Raw genomic sequence first — 16,974 nt, forward strand, 5'->3', positions numbered from 1 at the left:
TTCAGCTAAAGGCTAAAAATGAAATAGAAAATATTTTCGGCCATTTGGTAGACTAGGGAAAAATTACAAAAATTCAAATTTTTAATTATTTTTTACTTGCCGTGGCTGACCACTAGCCAAGGAAGAAGGAAAAAGAAAAAGAAAGAAAAGGAAAAAATAAAGAAAAAGGAAAAAATAAAATAAAAAATAATTAAGAATTAGATTTTTTCTAAATATTTTTATGAGAACAAACACTTCATCAATAAAGGACTCACGCCCAAGCACTGAGTACCCACACATGGCCTTTATGGATTAGAACTCGAGCATCATGGACTCAAGTACGACTTTTGTAGACATAGCTAGGGTGTTGGGAAATTGAGCACGGGCATTAAGGGCTTGGGCCTAACCTTGATGGACCTAAGCCTGAGCACCGATGTCTTGAGCCCGGCCTCAACAAACTTAAGCCTGAGCACCGGAGACTTGATCTTGAATGCAGGAGACCTAGAAACAAGAATTGGGGTTCCTGTGTCCATGTGTAGAGTTTTGAATTTAAGCATCAATTTATAATCATATTTTGGAAAATATTTTAAAATTTTTGAAAGAGGAAATTATTTTCTTAAATTTAAGAATAGATATTTCATTGACTAAGAAAACATTTTCCATTAGTTCATTTTTATAATTATTCAACTTTGAAAAATGAGGACATAATTTTTTTGGAAAATATATTTCGCAAAAATAAATTACAGCAAAAAAAAGAAAAAATCAACTCCCAGGTCTCTCCTATATAATGTTGACTTTTGTCCCATGTGGTCTTCCATCAATGCGACTTCTTCTTCTTCTTCTTCTTCTTCACATTTGGTCTTCTACTTATGAGATGTCTTTTATTTTAGGGGTAATATCCTGAAAAACCCCAAATTGGTATATCTGTAACAAATTTACCCTAAACTATTTTTTTTACCACTAAAAACCTCAAACTAGTATACATTTGACAAATTTACCCCAAACAAATACACTTGTGACAATTTTACCCTATGTTAGTTTTCGTTAAATTTTACTATCAAATTATTAAGTTAAATGACACGTGATAGTTGACTGGTATATCAATTTGGGATTTTACGTTTTGTTTGTCATAATTTACAATTGTTGTGATTTTTTTGTGTTATTAATCCAATTTAGCGAATGGTATATTTGTTATAAATTTACCAATTTTGGGTGTTTTGCGGTCGAATAAATTAGTTTAGAGTAAATTTGTCATAAATGTATGAGTTTATGATTTTGTTATGGTCATTCGAGGTAAATTTGTCACATATGTATTAATTTGGGGTTTTTCACGATTAAAAAAATAGTTTTGAGTAAATTTGTTATAAATGTATCAATCGTGGTTTTCAGGATATTAACCCTTTTATTTTATGACTTTTTTAACTTTTTTCCTTGTGGTCTTCCGCTTTTGAGTTGTCTACATTTTATTTTGAATTTTTTTTTTTTTAAGTTTTGAAGCATGGTCTCCCACTTGGGAGGTGTCTTATTTTAGTTTGACTTTTTACTTTTGTCCATATTTGGTTTTCCACTTATGAGGCGTCTTTTATTTTATAACTTTTTCACTTTTTTCCCATGTGGCCTTCCGCTTTTGAGTTGTCTACATTTTATTTTGAATTTTTTCTTTTTTACTTTTGAAGCATGTTGTCTTCCACATTTACTCAAAAGCAATACCATTGCACATCCACGATGCTTCCTCGAACTTGGTAACTTTAGATTTCTATGCCTTCCCCTATGGATACGTGACAATGAGAACCATCTTCCTTTTATCTTTAGACTTTTGAACCATCTCGTCTTCCACTTTTCATGAGACACAAAACTATTGTACATCCATGATACTTCCTAGGTTATCGTAACTTTAGACTTCCTTGCCTCCTTTCTATGGGTAGGTAGCAGTGAGAACCATCGCAGATAGTTCTTCAACCACATGAATATCCTAAGGAATCTCTAGAGAACGGTGCCATCTAGATAGGAAAATTCTAACGAACCAACATTCAATGGCTGAGATTTTTTCAAATAGTTTACTTCATCGATTATTCTCATCCAGAGTTAGTAATTAATGTGTACGGTACAATACTGTACTGTTAAAGTGTTCAAAAGGGAGGTGATTGAAGTGAGAGCGAAAAAAGTTAAAAGACAAATGGAGATCGTACACAAGTGACAAACTCACAAAGAAAGGACCTACGCTCGGTTCACTACACTCCTGTTAAAATGCCTCACATCAATCGATTATGAATAAATTTGTACTCCATACTACCAGAAATGGGGAAAATAAGCAGGGAAGATACTTGTGTAGAGAAAAAGGGTAGCTTAATGTACAAGCTTATATCATTTGAAGTCATTCATGTTTTACGAAATGGAGAAATTCACATTAAATGAAAAAAAGAAAAAAAAAACAACCGGATGCATAAGTTTTAATGTATATTTATCATTGCAATGTCCACCGGATCCTTTATGGAGCAAGAACTTACCATAGGTCGTTTCTACAATGCCTTGAACTAGAGGACTTCACAAATTGTTTCAATTATGCATTAATTTCTCTAAAGGATCGGCAAAAAAACTCATAGCGCATTTTTTGCAAGATGTTTGTGGCCGTCATTTTCTTCATGTGTATTACGCATGTGCACCAAACACATTTATGCACCAAAAACATTTATGTCTCTTGGAGGTTACAAAACTAGAATTGGCACAACATCGTGAAGCAACCACCTTTGCTCAATTTGGGCCAAACCTCGAGGTTGCCGCTCAGGCATCACTCAATAGAGGTGCATGTGTCATGGACCAAAAAATTCTAAGCCCAATAAACCAAGCAAATGGCCCAAGTGCCCAAAAAGCGATGAAATTTCTAGAGGTCCATAACTTTTGTTGCGACCTACCCTTGAAGGAGTCACCTTCGAGGATAGATTTAGAGGAATTGTTTGTTAGACGATTCGAATGGTACATACAAGTTAAGGTCTTGGATGGACCCTCACTCGATAACACCACAAACGGCTCAATCATAAATGTGGTCTCTTCCAAAACTATACCTCGAGTGACACGAGATTTCTAATTTAAATTTGAATTGATCCTAAAAATTAATGTAAAGAACCACCACTAGCCTAATGAAGTGGCTAGAAATCAAGTGAGGAATGAAAGAATACGTCACTATCTATGCAACTAGAGATTTAGGGAATGAGATTTGATTACATTAGTTATCTAATTAGTGTTCTTTTGGTATCTAAACTCAAATATTGACAGGTAGTCTTTTTATTAATCAAAGATCCTAAATGTCATCATAACCATTTTAAGAAAAGAAAAGAATAATCGATGTATTGAAAGAATGCAATCAAGTAAAGTTGAAATGAAAGTGCTGAAACAACAACCTTGTATCGTCTCTAAAAATGAAAGCATTCAAAAAGTTCTATTATAAAGCCCTAAAGACTTATCCAATTTTGAGTTTTACTTTTTATTGAAAGATTTTCACACTTTTTATTGCTAAACTACTCTATGCTAGAGTCAACACTATAAATCTAATGAAACTAGTCAAAAACTAAATTTCTAAACTTCTTCTGAATTTTTGATATTTTGTAATATATTTATGTTTATTTATTTTTGATTTTTTGAATTTTAAAATTTTAAAATTTTATTATTTCTAAAATGTTTATTATTTTTAAAATTCTTTTGGATTTTTTAAATTCTGGAAAAATGAAACTTGGATCGGGTCAGGGAACCCCGTCCGATTACTGGTCTTCCCCGAACCCTAGCGGTCCGGGTTGGGTCTAAATTCGGACCGGCCCTAGGACCCGGTCCGAATATAGCCGCAGCCTGATGGACTCGGGCTATTACAACAATTCAAGCCCGAGTTGCTAATTTCCCTTGTCTCTATTCATTCTAAGCCCAATCAGAACTCAGCCCACACGCTCAGCCCAGCTTCACAATACCTCCAGTCCATAGCGTCCTTGATCCAACCCGGCCACCTGATCCGAACCAAATAACCAAATCCGACCCGACTCAGATTTATTTTTTTCTTTTTTTACTGCTTTTATTTCCTATTTCTATTTTTAATTTTTTTTTTTTTTTTCCTTCTTTCTCCGTTTCTTTTTTACCGCGTCTTCTTCCCCAATCCCGTCTTTTTTACCGCGTCTTCATTGAAGCTTCTCCACCGATGAACTCGACACTTTGAAACTTCACTACATGAACTCACGTCGGAATCTCAACCAGTTCAACGTTAACAGCTAACCTCACCAACTATCACCGGTGTTAGTAGTTTGTTTTGTAAACAAATTAAAAGGTGCTTTGTCCCGTTTCGAAAAGATTTGAGTGCGCACGTAAACAATATTTGGCATTAACCAACAATCATTATTTTTTTTTATTTATTGAAAAATTCGAATTCATATTGATAAAAATTAGCAATACCATCGTGTTAAAGCAATTGTTTACAAAAGGAGTTGTGATTATTTTTTATTTATTTAATTTCTAGTTTTTCATTTTGTAATATTCTTCGAAAGGTTATCTTTGGTCAATGGACAGAGATAAGTACATAAGTTTTTAGATCAATTATGATCAAGTCTTTTGGAAAGAATACAGCCATCTTTTCCAATTGTTTTTCTTGAGAGACTCTAAAGAAATACTATAATTACTATTTAGTATTCACAATCAAGATTTTGTTGTATCCTGAATAAAATTTATCAGTGACTATTAGTAATGTTCTGGGATAAATAATTGATTAAAGAAAGTAATATCATACCTCAAAGTCTGATTTAATTATTATTCACTATCATTCGTCATATTTTCCCAACAACCAGGTCATTAACACCAGTCATCTCTTCGGCCATCGCCAAGCCTCAACACGATGAACATCGAAAACGTATATTTCAAAACAATAGCCATTCCAACAAATCAAACGCATATATGCACATTGAGACAAAAACAAAAGACAGACAATGGCGGCCTCTAACCATTGGCATCACCAGCACGGTATCGATTATCTGGTGGGGGAAAAATTCATCCATGGCTGACTCGAATATCAAACAATATGCCACAACATCAAATCCACGCAACCCACAACTCTTTCAGTGTTTGACGTAGTAACTTCTTCTTTTTTCCCTTCGTATTCATGGAGATTTTTATAGAACATTTTAGCGCTTGAAGCTTCCATGGCTTCGAGGATTGATTAACATGTTAAATGTGTCAATACGCCGAGGATTGTTTGTGGCATACACCTGACTGGAAATTTTCTTGTTATACTAGAGGTCAAGAGTCTTTGAAAACCTGTCGTAGATTATTGTAACATGTCATGATTGATCGCCAAGGTAGTTTTTTTGGCCTAGTGATAAATAAGTTATTTTACTTTTTATGAGGTCACGAGTTCGATATGCTTGAAAGCGAACTTCTAGATGGCTCATGTTATGTTATTTAACTTGATAAGACTTCCTAGTTGCTAGCGCCTTGGTGAGGTATGACAGGATACCCGACATCAGACTGAGTCGTAAGTATCATGAAGTAGTTATAGCTCAAATCAATCATTTTATAATGAGCGTGAGACTCTTATATAGTAACGGCTCGCCACTACTCACCCTTCTTATTAATGGAACTGTAATTAAGTTCATTATACAAGTTAGAAGGTCATACCGGCTCTGCATCGAGCAAGTCGTATTCGTTCGTAGTACGGTTCATTTTTTCTGTGAAATGTCTGACACTTATCTTCCAAGCTTGGTCGATTGTCTAAACGTGTCGGTTGATCGACGACCACTTTCAATGTCCCCGAGGACTTGTTCATTGAAGCTCTTATTAAAATTTCATTGAATTCCAGCAAAACGAACACGGGTATGTCGTGTCACGCCTTCAGATACCGTAAGAGTTTCACATTTTCCCAATTATCAGGAGCCATGGAAATATTAAAGCAAGTGCGGAACCAAATAGGAATCGAGGACCGATGGGTCGACATTGGTCGAATGGTATTTGACACCGAATTTATTGTGCTACAACCAAAATTAATTGTAGTATTACAAAAAATTAGATGCGTTATGACTAGTTCATTGCATTAGAATCTTTTTCATTGGTTTACGAGAAATTGTAGCAATTACTATGTGTTCCGACGTTTAAAACTGTGCCAGTATTTCTAAACTTCCCTAGCCCTCATGAACAATGATAATATCAAATCAAGTGATGGAACAAAAGAAGCCGACAGGTCGATGCTTGGTCACCGATCAAATAATCTCTAAAACTAAATCCACTATTTTCCAAAACAAAAATAAATTGTAGCCTGACAAAATAAGATATATCACAAGCTTTTCATAAAAAAGATTGCAAAAATTTTAATGACTTATGATAAAATGATACGATGTGGTAACGAGAGTATGTCAAATTTTCTCAATTGTCATGAACCATGATAGTTTCAAAGTGGGCAATGAAATTAAGAAGCAATGATATCAATGGTTTGATGCTTGGACATTGGTTGATCGATATCCGAGGCCAAAATTATTAAGGTTTCACCAAAATGATCTATAGCATCACAAAATTAGATGTGTTACGAAGGTTATTGGGAAGTCATTACGTAAGCTTTCATTGACTTGCATCAAACATGCCACAATCACAACGTGTTACAACCTAAAAATCATGGAAATATTTTCTAAGTTTCCTCAACTCTCATGGACCATGATAACATAAAATCAAGTGGGTATAATTTTTGACCGATTTTCAAGACTATTCCATTACTTTTCGACAAAAATGACCCGCGGTACAATGCAACGAGATTTTTCTCGACTGTTACGACTTAGGGTGCGTTTGGATGGGCATTTAGAAAGCCCATTCAGCCTCCAAAGCTCATTCAGCCCAAAAATGGGTGTTTGGCAACCAATCTCAATGAGCTTTCAAATGAAAGCAAGTTCTTGGGAATGCTGAAAGCTCAAGGCTCTTTCAGCATTTTCGGAATGCTGAGGCTTCATTTAATGAAAATATTACGTTGCCTATTTTACCCTCAAAATTTTCTTGAAAACCCAACGTTGCCCATTTTGAAAACAAGAAAACCCTAGATCTAATTCGCACTCCTCCCATCCATCGCTTTCCGTCGCTCTCTCCCTCGCGAAACCTCTTCTTGCTCGGTGCTCGACCCTTCCGTCGCTCTCTCCCTCGCGACAACCTCTTCTTGCTCGACTGCGCTTTTCTTTTGCTCATCCTCTGCAGTTCGTCTCTCCTCTCTCCCCCTCGCTCCCGAAGCCCGGTGTTCCCGGTGAGGAAGGAGGGAGGTCTTGGACTGCGGCCGACGGAGGAGCTCCTGTGGGTATTGCAAATCGCCAAGTGGGTCCAACGTTTCTCACGGTCCGTACGGTTTCTCGTTCGTTTCTCGTGGTTTCCCTCCCCTCCCCTGTCATTGAGTGCGATTTTTTGCCTGGGCTCCAGTGGCTCGGGACTGGAGATGCCATGTTTCGGGTTTGCCTTTTTCCGGCTTTTGACGTCTGTCGTGACGTTCACAGTTGCTAGAATTGCTGATTTGTGTTTAGTCTCTAGTTCCAATCTGACGCTTTGTTGCGTGCGTCGGCTTGCGCTGATGATTTTTTTCCCGTTTTCGGTTGTTTGTTTTTTTTACGTCTTTTCGACTTGGATCGCATGCTTGAGCACAGAGCCTAACCGTGGATGACGGTGTGCAATTTCCTATTTTGAGAGTTTGGGCACCTCTGGACTTTGATGCGCTGTTACTAATCCCAACTTGCTGCTTATCATGTGTTCGTTGAAATGACCGAACCAAGTTAGTATATATGGATGGCAAGGATGGGGAGAGGGATGCGGTGGGGGGAAGGATTTAAGGAAAAGGTTGTCAACCGTCGAGGGAAAGGAGGGGTTGTTGGGGGCAAGGAACCGTGAAACTGCCAAACCTTTGACATAACAATTTCATGAGTCGCAACAAGAAAAAGCGTTTGTTTCAGTTTCTGTTCTTATTGCCCCTACCCCAATTGATTGCATCATCGTCATCATCTTCTTCTCCTTTACACGAGAGAGAGAGAGAGATGGGAGTTGGGATCTAGGCCCACTTAAGTAACGGCTAATGTAGGCAAATTACACATCACATGTTCCATGTCTCTTCAGTTGGGTTTTTATGAACTTGAGGAAAATATCAACCATAATTACGTGATTCCTAATGCCGAAGATTGAACATCCTAACATTAGAAACAGAGGACACATATGTGAGTCTCAACCATAATTCTTTTAATAGCTACTACGGATGCTCACTAAAGGTCACAGTTGTTTGTCAACGATTCAAATGTCTTTCTTGGTCACCCTTATGGTAAAATCAAGTCCGTTCCCCCTCATCATGATAATGTTAACATTAATTAATTTTAAGTATGGAAGTATAGGGTAATATGTTCAATTCACAATATTTGGCGTTCTATATTTGTACGTGGATCTTGTGTTTTGAACTCTCTAGCCACTTCATGTTCTTGTTTCTGCAGTTATAATTGAAGTCCCTTGTCAGTTTCCATTAATCTTCCAATTCTACAGGAAAGGAAAACAAAGGCACCTTCAATACTCTCTACTCTTTTTCCCATTTGTTGCAACAGAACGAGAACAGACAAAGACAAAGCACAAAAGTTGAAAGAGAGGGGTGATCGCGAAGTGAGGTGGAGGGATCCGAGTTGATATGTCCATTGAACAAGGAAAGAGATTCAGGGCTTGTGGAGGTATATTCCGGCAAGCAAAGCAGCTTCCGTGACAAGAGAGAGGATGTCGATGACATCCTCAACTTAGCACTTACTTCCTTCAAACATTCGCCCTCCGGAGTTCTTGAAGTTGGCCATGCAGCTCAATAAGTTTTGGCTGCACTCCTGACTTAAGAGAGTTGTCTGCACGAACCCCTCAGGACTCAATGTTACAACTCCCATATGTTTATGTGGGCGATATGACCTTTTCTATAAATGAAAGTTCAAATTAAACCATCCAACAATATGATTTCTTCATCATTGATGTCGATTGTTACATTTGACAAGCCAAAATATTTGTGATGTTATTGTCCTAGAACGGTCAATGGGCGAGATAATCTAGATATGCACTTTCTGTTATAAAAGCAAATGTTGATATTATAGCTAACATGAGTCATTTGATCCCGCACAATCTCCTCCCCTGAACCTCAGAGCAGAAATTACAGTTGGCTTGTGAATGAAGAGATGGTGTAGTGAAATTGAGAAACACTATAGCCTTTGCAGGCACAATAATTTTACTCGGATGTTTTCACCACATTTGGTGTCTATTCTTTCTTTTGACCTGTTGGTCCCTTAACGCCATTTTTACTTCATCTATAGACGTGTAAAGCTACCGTTCACCGGTGAAAAGCTATCCGCATTCATCCTCATAAAATGTCCATGTGGATGTGGGGGCCAACGACTAGTCATCAAGTGATTTGATGAAGAACAAGCTGGATATATTGATGTCGAAACTCGTTGCTTTGGCTTGAACCCAAGCGTCATGCTTCGTGCAGCAAGCATCGAGGCCGTTGTCAGGTCTTTCTCCCGAAAAGAAAAATTATCCAATCAATCAGTCTTAAAGATTCCAATTTAGTTTTAAGCTTTTCATTTTTGTCAATTTAGTCTTGAACTTTTGTGCGAAATTGGAATGTAGTTTTTTTTTGATCAATTTTCACTTGAAATTACTAAAGTGGTAATATCATGCTGTATAGCAAGGTGATGATGACTAGACTATCTCGTCATCAATTTCCATGAAAATTTGTTGGATGAACTATACTAGAATGTTACGCAAAGGTTTAAGACTAAAATAGTAAAATTGAAAAGTTTAAAACTGATTAAGTAATTTTTCCCACTTGCACATTCACCGTAGAGGAGACCACGATATTTTTCGTACCTCAAAAATAGAGGCACTGTATAATTTTCAATAATGATCTTTTTTATGTTCAATAGTAATTAATCAACCATAAAAAAAAAAAAAAAAAAAGGAAATGCAAATGAATCGAGAATCCTTCATCACATTATGTTTTAAAAAAAAAAAGTGAAATTTTTCTAGAGAAGATAAAGCATTACTAGATACCTCAACCGAACTTGGATTCGCATTTTCCACTGCATTCTTTGCTCTGCGAGATTATTCATTCTTGCAAGTAACAAATGTTGCTACTAGCAATTATATACGAAGAAATGCCCTGAATGATACACATTTTACTAGAGTAGATTTGGATCACAATTTATATACAACGGATCCTAATGATGTAAATGGGAGGGTAATGCTGCAAATGATGATGTAGCATCTGATATGGCACGTTTACATGATCAAATAACTATGAATTTATAAAGTAATGAAGGATATTTGTAATTTTTAAGGATAATGAGCTTCTTTCTTCAAAGCATATGTTATCATGGTTTTATTGTAATGAAAGTATTCTTATTGTAATTGAAAAAGAGAGCACGTAAATTTTTTCCATTTGATATTATTTAGCAAAAAAAAAAAAAAAAAAAAGAATTTTAATTTTAATAAAATTGTTTACACATCTTTAACATTGTTGTCAAATATAAATTAAAAAAAGTCGTAAACATTCTTTTTTTTTTAAAATTTTAAACAAATAAAAATTAAAATATTTAGATTATTCACCAACTGGGCTTTTCAAATGTGTTTTCTACCAAACAACATTTCTCTCAAAGTTGCTTTTCAAAGCAGAATTTACCAAACAGTCTTTACATTTCATTCAAAGCCCTTTAGGTAACCTGCTTTGCATTTTCCCAATGAGCTTTCCAAATGCCGAACCAAATGCACCCTTATTCATTGAAAAGTTATCAGGAAAATTCTGAATGATTCACAACAGAAATGAAGAGAATGCCATAAGCCTACTTCAAAATTCGCAATTCTCATGCACTATGATAATTTTTAAGCAAGAAGGGATAGAGATGGTAGAGCTAGTGGCAAGCCATATTGGTGCCTAACACGGATGCAATGAATTCGGAATGACTTATAATCCTCATTATTTTCCTATAATTTTATGTTTTTTTCTTCAATTTTTGTTAGAAACTCTGCTCTATTGAGTTGTTATTTTTATTTTAAAAACTTTCATCCACTTTTTCAACCGTCCAAAGTGCCGAAGCCCCAAAATAAAAATAAATAATAAACAAAAGGTAGGGAGAAAATAAAGCGTATCAAAATCTAAGCTATCCAAGGTCCTAGTTAGAAACTCTGCTATGTTGGATCTCTCCTCCATTTTGTAAGATCTTAGAATATATAAGCTACCCATGGTCCTCTAGTTGGATTACGGGGAGAAACCTCAGGAAAGTTTGAAAATTGCGGGAAGGATGTAATATTAAAATAGGACAAAAAAAAAAGACTTTAATAAAGAGATTCTCTATGTCCTCTTTACATGTTGGGTTTGGGATAAAGCATAAGATGAAAATTTCTTCCGGACTGGGCGGCCCTCTGCATGTCCCCTCAACTTTGGTTTTTATGTTGATATGGAAGTCTTTCTGCTTTCCCACAAGTAGGTGGCGCAATTGGAATGCTCCTTATTAGCCTCTACTTTTCCATATTTATTGATCGTGTGTGCCTGTTTCTCGCCCTGGAATGGCTTGTAGTGAGCCAGATGAATCTACGCATTTGGCTGCTTTATGTGCTCGACTAGGCCCCCTCAATACAGAGCATCAATTGGAAATCTGGGATGACGATCCTTCCCTTGAAATTTTAGAAGAGTGTCGACTCACATTAGTAGATAAAATCTTGTCTAATCCGACTATCAACTTGCAGGCTTTCCAAAGTACTATGAAAAAGGCATGGCGGATCGAACATGTTGAAATATCCCAAAGAGAAATGAACCTATATGTGGCAAAATTTAAATCCTATTCAGACAAAAAGCGGGTCCTCGAGGGAGGCCCTTGGCTGTTTTCAAGCCACCTTGTCATGCTAAAGCCGTGGCAGCCCAATACCTCGTTACTTGTTATGATTTCTCAACTTTGTGCTTTCTGGGTACAGATTTTTGGTTTACCTTTAGAATGGACCATAGAACCAATGATCAGAAAAGCAATTCAGGATATAGGACAAGTTGTAAAAGTTAGAATCGAATCTAAAGAAGGGACTATGCTGCGGGCAATAAGAGCTTGAGTTGAATTACATCTCCAAGCACCTCTGAGAATAGGGAAACTGATTAGGCTAGATGGTAAAATTCTACGGCTTGATTTCCGCTATGAGCGCTTATCTCACTTATGTTACTCTTGTGGAAAATTGGGTCATTATGCTATGGCTTGTAAGGATATTCCATATGACAATGCTAGGTTTGAAGGATGGGATAAAATGACTTATGGACAATGGCTTAGGGCTGAGATAAAAGAATGTAGTCCTTATTGGAGTACTTTTTACTCACCACAAACAACTGCCGAGCAGGATGCAGCGAGTGTACTTGAAACGCCTCCATCATAACTTCAGAACCTGCCCCTACTGTAGCTTCCAAGACATGAGGTGGCATATACCACTAGAAGTCCAGACTCATTGGCAGCTCTCCAGGTCAAGGACACTTCTCAGCGACCTGTTAAAGAAACAACAAAGAACAAGACATCCCTCCACACTGCTCTCGTTCCTGTAGCAGTAAAGCAAAAAGGAATTTAGAATCCTTCCACAAATACTCATCAATATAAGAAGCTTAAAAGTTCTAGATTGACGTTGAAAGTGGTTGTCACCAAAAAATAGAAGCGACACAGTTCTTATAACACTACGGGTTTAATCTTTGGAGAACCTAGACAACTCTAACCTTATGGAGACCCCTGTGTTTGTTGCAGGTGAAGTTGGACATTGGGCTTCGGTGGCTGGCCCTCAATAGCCACCACCTCACAAATGAATATGATCTGCTGGAACTGTCAGGGATTGGGCAACTCCCTAACAGTTCAAGCTTTAAGGGCCATGATGGCCAAGGAGAAGCCCACAATAGTTTTTTTGTCGAAAACCAAGAATTCTAAGATGACGGTCTGAAGGCTTCAGCGTCGCCTTAACTTTCCTAACTCTTATATTATCAATCCTAGAGGTCTGGTGGGAGGGGTGGCTTTATTTTGGAATAGTCAAGTAATTTTAAATGTGCTCCACTCAATGCCAGACTATTTGGATATGATTTATATAGATTTCCAGGATGATCGGACTATGCGTATAACTTGTATTCTTGCTCCATATGTGTATCACAATCGTCAACTATTTTGGGATGAAATTTGGGAGATTAGCTATGTTAACACATTACCTTGGTTATGTGTGGGGGACTTCAATGAAGTCCTCTATCCATGGGAAAAGATTGGAAGGAAAAAAGCAGATCGCAATAGAATGCTATCCTTTTGAGCTGTTATTAACGATTGTTCTACTATGGAGTTACCGAGTAAGGGCTGTAAGTTTACCTGGATGAACAATCGCACGGGTGATGAGCTGGTGAAGGAATATCTGGATCGGGCAATGTGTTCAATGGACTGGTGCGTCTTATTTCCTATTGCTGAAGTGTATGTCTTGCCTGCTATTGGCTTTGACAATAGCCCATTGATTCTCAATTCTTCAGCATCCTACAAAGCCCCGAGGAAATCTTTTACTTTTGAAGTTTTCTGGAATGAAGATGAAGAATGCAGTGAAATAATATCAGTAGCATGGAACTCAGTCAGGGTTAATGGATCCGACCTAATCTCAAAATTACAGCATGTTTCTACAGCCCTAACTAAGTGGAGTCGTTCAAAATTCTCCAAAGGTGATCTTAAAATTGCGTATTTACAGCAACAGCTTCGCCAAATTACAAATTGATAGTGCTAGTAAGAACACTTAGAGGGGGGTAAATAGGTGTTTAAAATAAATCTTGGAAAATATATGCAGAATAAAATAAACTTCAAACAAAACAAAGGAGTTAGGGAAGAGAATAAAAATACAGGATTTATAGTAGTTCGGCTTAATCTAAGCCTATGTCCACTCTCCCACGCTAACAGCCTCTTGGCTGGATTCCACTATGTAATTAACAAGAGATTACAACTTTGAGTGCAAACACTTAGTAGATCACACTATCTCACTAAGTCACTCTTTTGGTATTTCTCTCACGATCACAAATGTTTAAGCTCACAAGAGACAAGTGTATAATCGAAGGTCGCTCAAACTTTGGAATTATAAATTCTACGCTCCGTCTCTTACTTGCTCATCGATCCTTCATCTCCTTAAATACTCCTCCACTTCCAAACTAGCGTTGGACAGTATCTCGAGGATCGTCTTCCTATCCATTGGACAGCTCTGTATCTAGAAGATTTGGTAGCCATTGAGTGACAAAAGTAGAATCCCAAATTGATTCTGATCGCCCATACAAACAGAATCTTGGTTTCCATAAGTAAAGCTTCTTCGTATAGAAAGTTCTTGTCTTCAAGATCCAATTGTCAATCAATTAGATTGAGTCAATCAAATCAATCTTGATGTAGAATTCAAACCAAATTGCTAGCCATTATATAATTGGTGCTTGTGTTATGTTCTGTCAAATCTGGATGTAAAGTCCTAGAACAATAGACTTTACAATCTGAGTTTGAGTGTAATAGACTTTACAATTTGGAGTGAACATATTCTACTTCGAGCAGGACTTAGCTTTTAAGGTCTGGATATAGTCTGAATAAGTTCAGCTTCAACATAGAGTCTGTCTTTTGGTTCTTCATTCACGTTCAGTCTGGAATTTGTCAGAGTAAGCAGACTTCTGATGTAGAGCAAACTTTGACACTAAAGTCTGGCAGTCTTCGGACTTTGACACAAAAGTCTAGAAATCTTCAGAATATACTTTAGACATGTGTTACGTTTAGTCTTCTGGCCGTCTTCAGACTTTGACAATATCATTTACATGTTTTATCATATGCATGGTCTATTACTTAACCATTAAACACGTTAGTAGCCTTTGATTTATTTTGTCATCTTCAAAACATCATAAGGGATTTCCCTAACACAAATCAGTAGCATGCACATCATAATAGAGAGGATGTTACTAAGCTCAAAGAGGAAATAAGGTAGATTTGGAAGCAAGAAAAGCAATACTAGGCCATGTGATCTAGAATCCAATGGTTAAGGTGAGGCGATAAAAACACAATATTTTTTCATGCGACTACTCTTCAGAGGAGGCAAAATAATCGCATTACCATGCTTCAAGATGATAGCCATCAATGGATCCAAGATCCTACTACTTTACAAGTAATGACATGCAATTTCTTTGCTAACTTATATACTACGGTGGGTCATCGAAATTAGAATCCCATCATTCAGTAATGCCAACAGGTGGTTACTAGCGAAATGAACAATGCTTTACTGGAAGAGTTCATCGGGCTACTTTTCAGATGGGGTCCAATAAGGCCCCAGGCCCTGATGGTTTCAATGGAATATTTTATCAATCTCATTGGGAGGTAATCAAAGACGATCTTGTTCTTCTAGTTAAAAAAAAAATTTGGACAGGACAGATGCCAACTATTCTGAACCGCACTATTCTAGCTTTGATTCCCAAGACCCCTCATCCAGAAAGACTAGAGCAATATAGACCAATTAGTCTCTGTATTTTGCATACAAAGTCATTTCGAAGGTGATTGCCAACCGTCTCAAACCTTGGTTACCCAAGCTGATATCTATGGAACAAACTGCATTTGTCAATGGCCGACAGATCCAAGACAACATCTTAATCTTTCAAGAAGTTCTTCATCAATTTAAAACACGAAGGGGGACAACAAAATTCAATGCAATTCTCAAGACCGATATGCATAAGGCATATGACAGAGTTGAATGGGATTTTCTTCGGGATTATCTTCTACAAGTGGGCTTCCATCCAGTGTGGGTACAATGGATAATGCAATGCATCACAACTACATCTTATAGTATCAGGTTTAATGGGGAGCTATTTCCTTATATCTATCCCACATGTGGCCTAAGACAAGGTGACCCTCTATCACCATATATATTCATTCTGGTTGCTAATGTTCTGTTAATATTGATCAGCCAAGCAGTAACTATGAGACAAATAAAGGGTATAAGATTGAATAGATGGTGCCCTACCCTTTCCCACATATTTTTTGCTGATGATGCAATCTTTTTCCTCGATGGCAGCATTCGTGAGTGTCAAAACCTTGCTAACATTTTAAATCAGTATTGTGTAGCTATGGGCCAAGCTTTAAATCGCAACAAATCAGGGATTATTTTCAGCCGGCATTACCCAATAAGCCGACAGGAAAATATTTCTCTAGAGCTACGAATTCACATGCTTCAAAGATCTAGCAACTATCCGGGTATCCCCTCGTGGGGTCGTTCCAAGAAGGACATGTGTTTCGTGGATTCTAGCACGTGTTCACTCCAGACTTGAAGGATGGAAAGAAAAGCTCATTTCAAAGAGAGATAAGGAAACTCTTATCAAGTCTGTGATTCAGGCAATCCCACAATATGCTATGTCGGTTTTCAAGTTACCCTTATCGCTGTGTAAATCTATCGAGAAGAGCATTGCAAGATTTTGGTGGAAAAATGATATGCATAGGGCAGGAATACATTGGAAGAACTGGGATGCACTCAAAGACAGTAAGGATCAAGGCGGGCTTGGCTTTCGGGATCTCATCGATTTTAATAAAGCCATGCTCAGCAAGCAAGCATGGCGGTTACTTCAACAACCTCAAGCTTTATGAGTTCAACTACTTAAAGGTTTGTATTTTCATACCACAGAATTCAAATTAGCAACTAAAGGAAGTCGACCATCATGGGTTTGGCAGAGTATACTTACAGGTAGGGATGCTATTCTCCCATACACTAGATGGTCGGTTGGCAATGGGAGGCAAATTAGTATCCGAGAGGATCCATGGTTACAAAGTGGCATTCTAGGTGGTCCTGCTAATCAAGAGGACCCGAAGCTAGTGGCTGATCTAATGGATACTACCCAAAATAACTGGAATGTACCTTTGCTTTATTGCTTTCTAGACGAGCAGACTGTTTAAGAAATTCTAACCATCCTAGTTAAACCTCTCTATGTAGAAGATAAACTAATCTGGCCAG

This window comes from Eucalyptus grandis, chromosome 4, assembly GCF_016545825.1.
Source record: "Eucalyptus grandis isolate ANBG69807.140 chromosome 4, ASM1654582v1, whole genome shotgun sequence".
Lineage (NCBI taxonomy): Eukaryota > Viridiplantae > Streptophyta > Magnoliopsida > Myrtales > Myrtaceae > Eucalyptus > Eucalyptus grandis.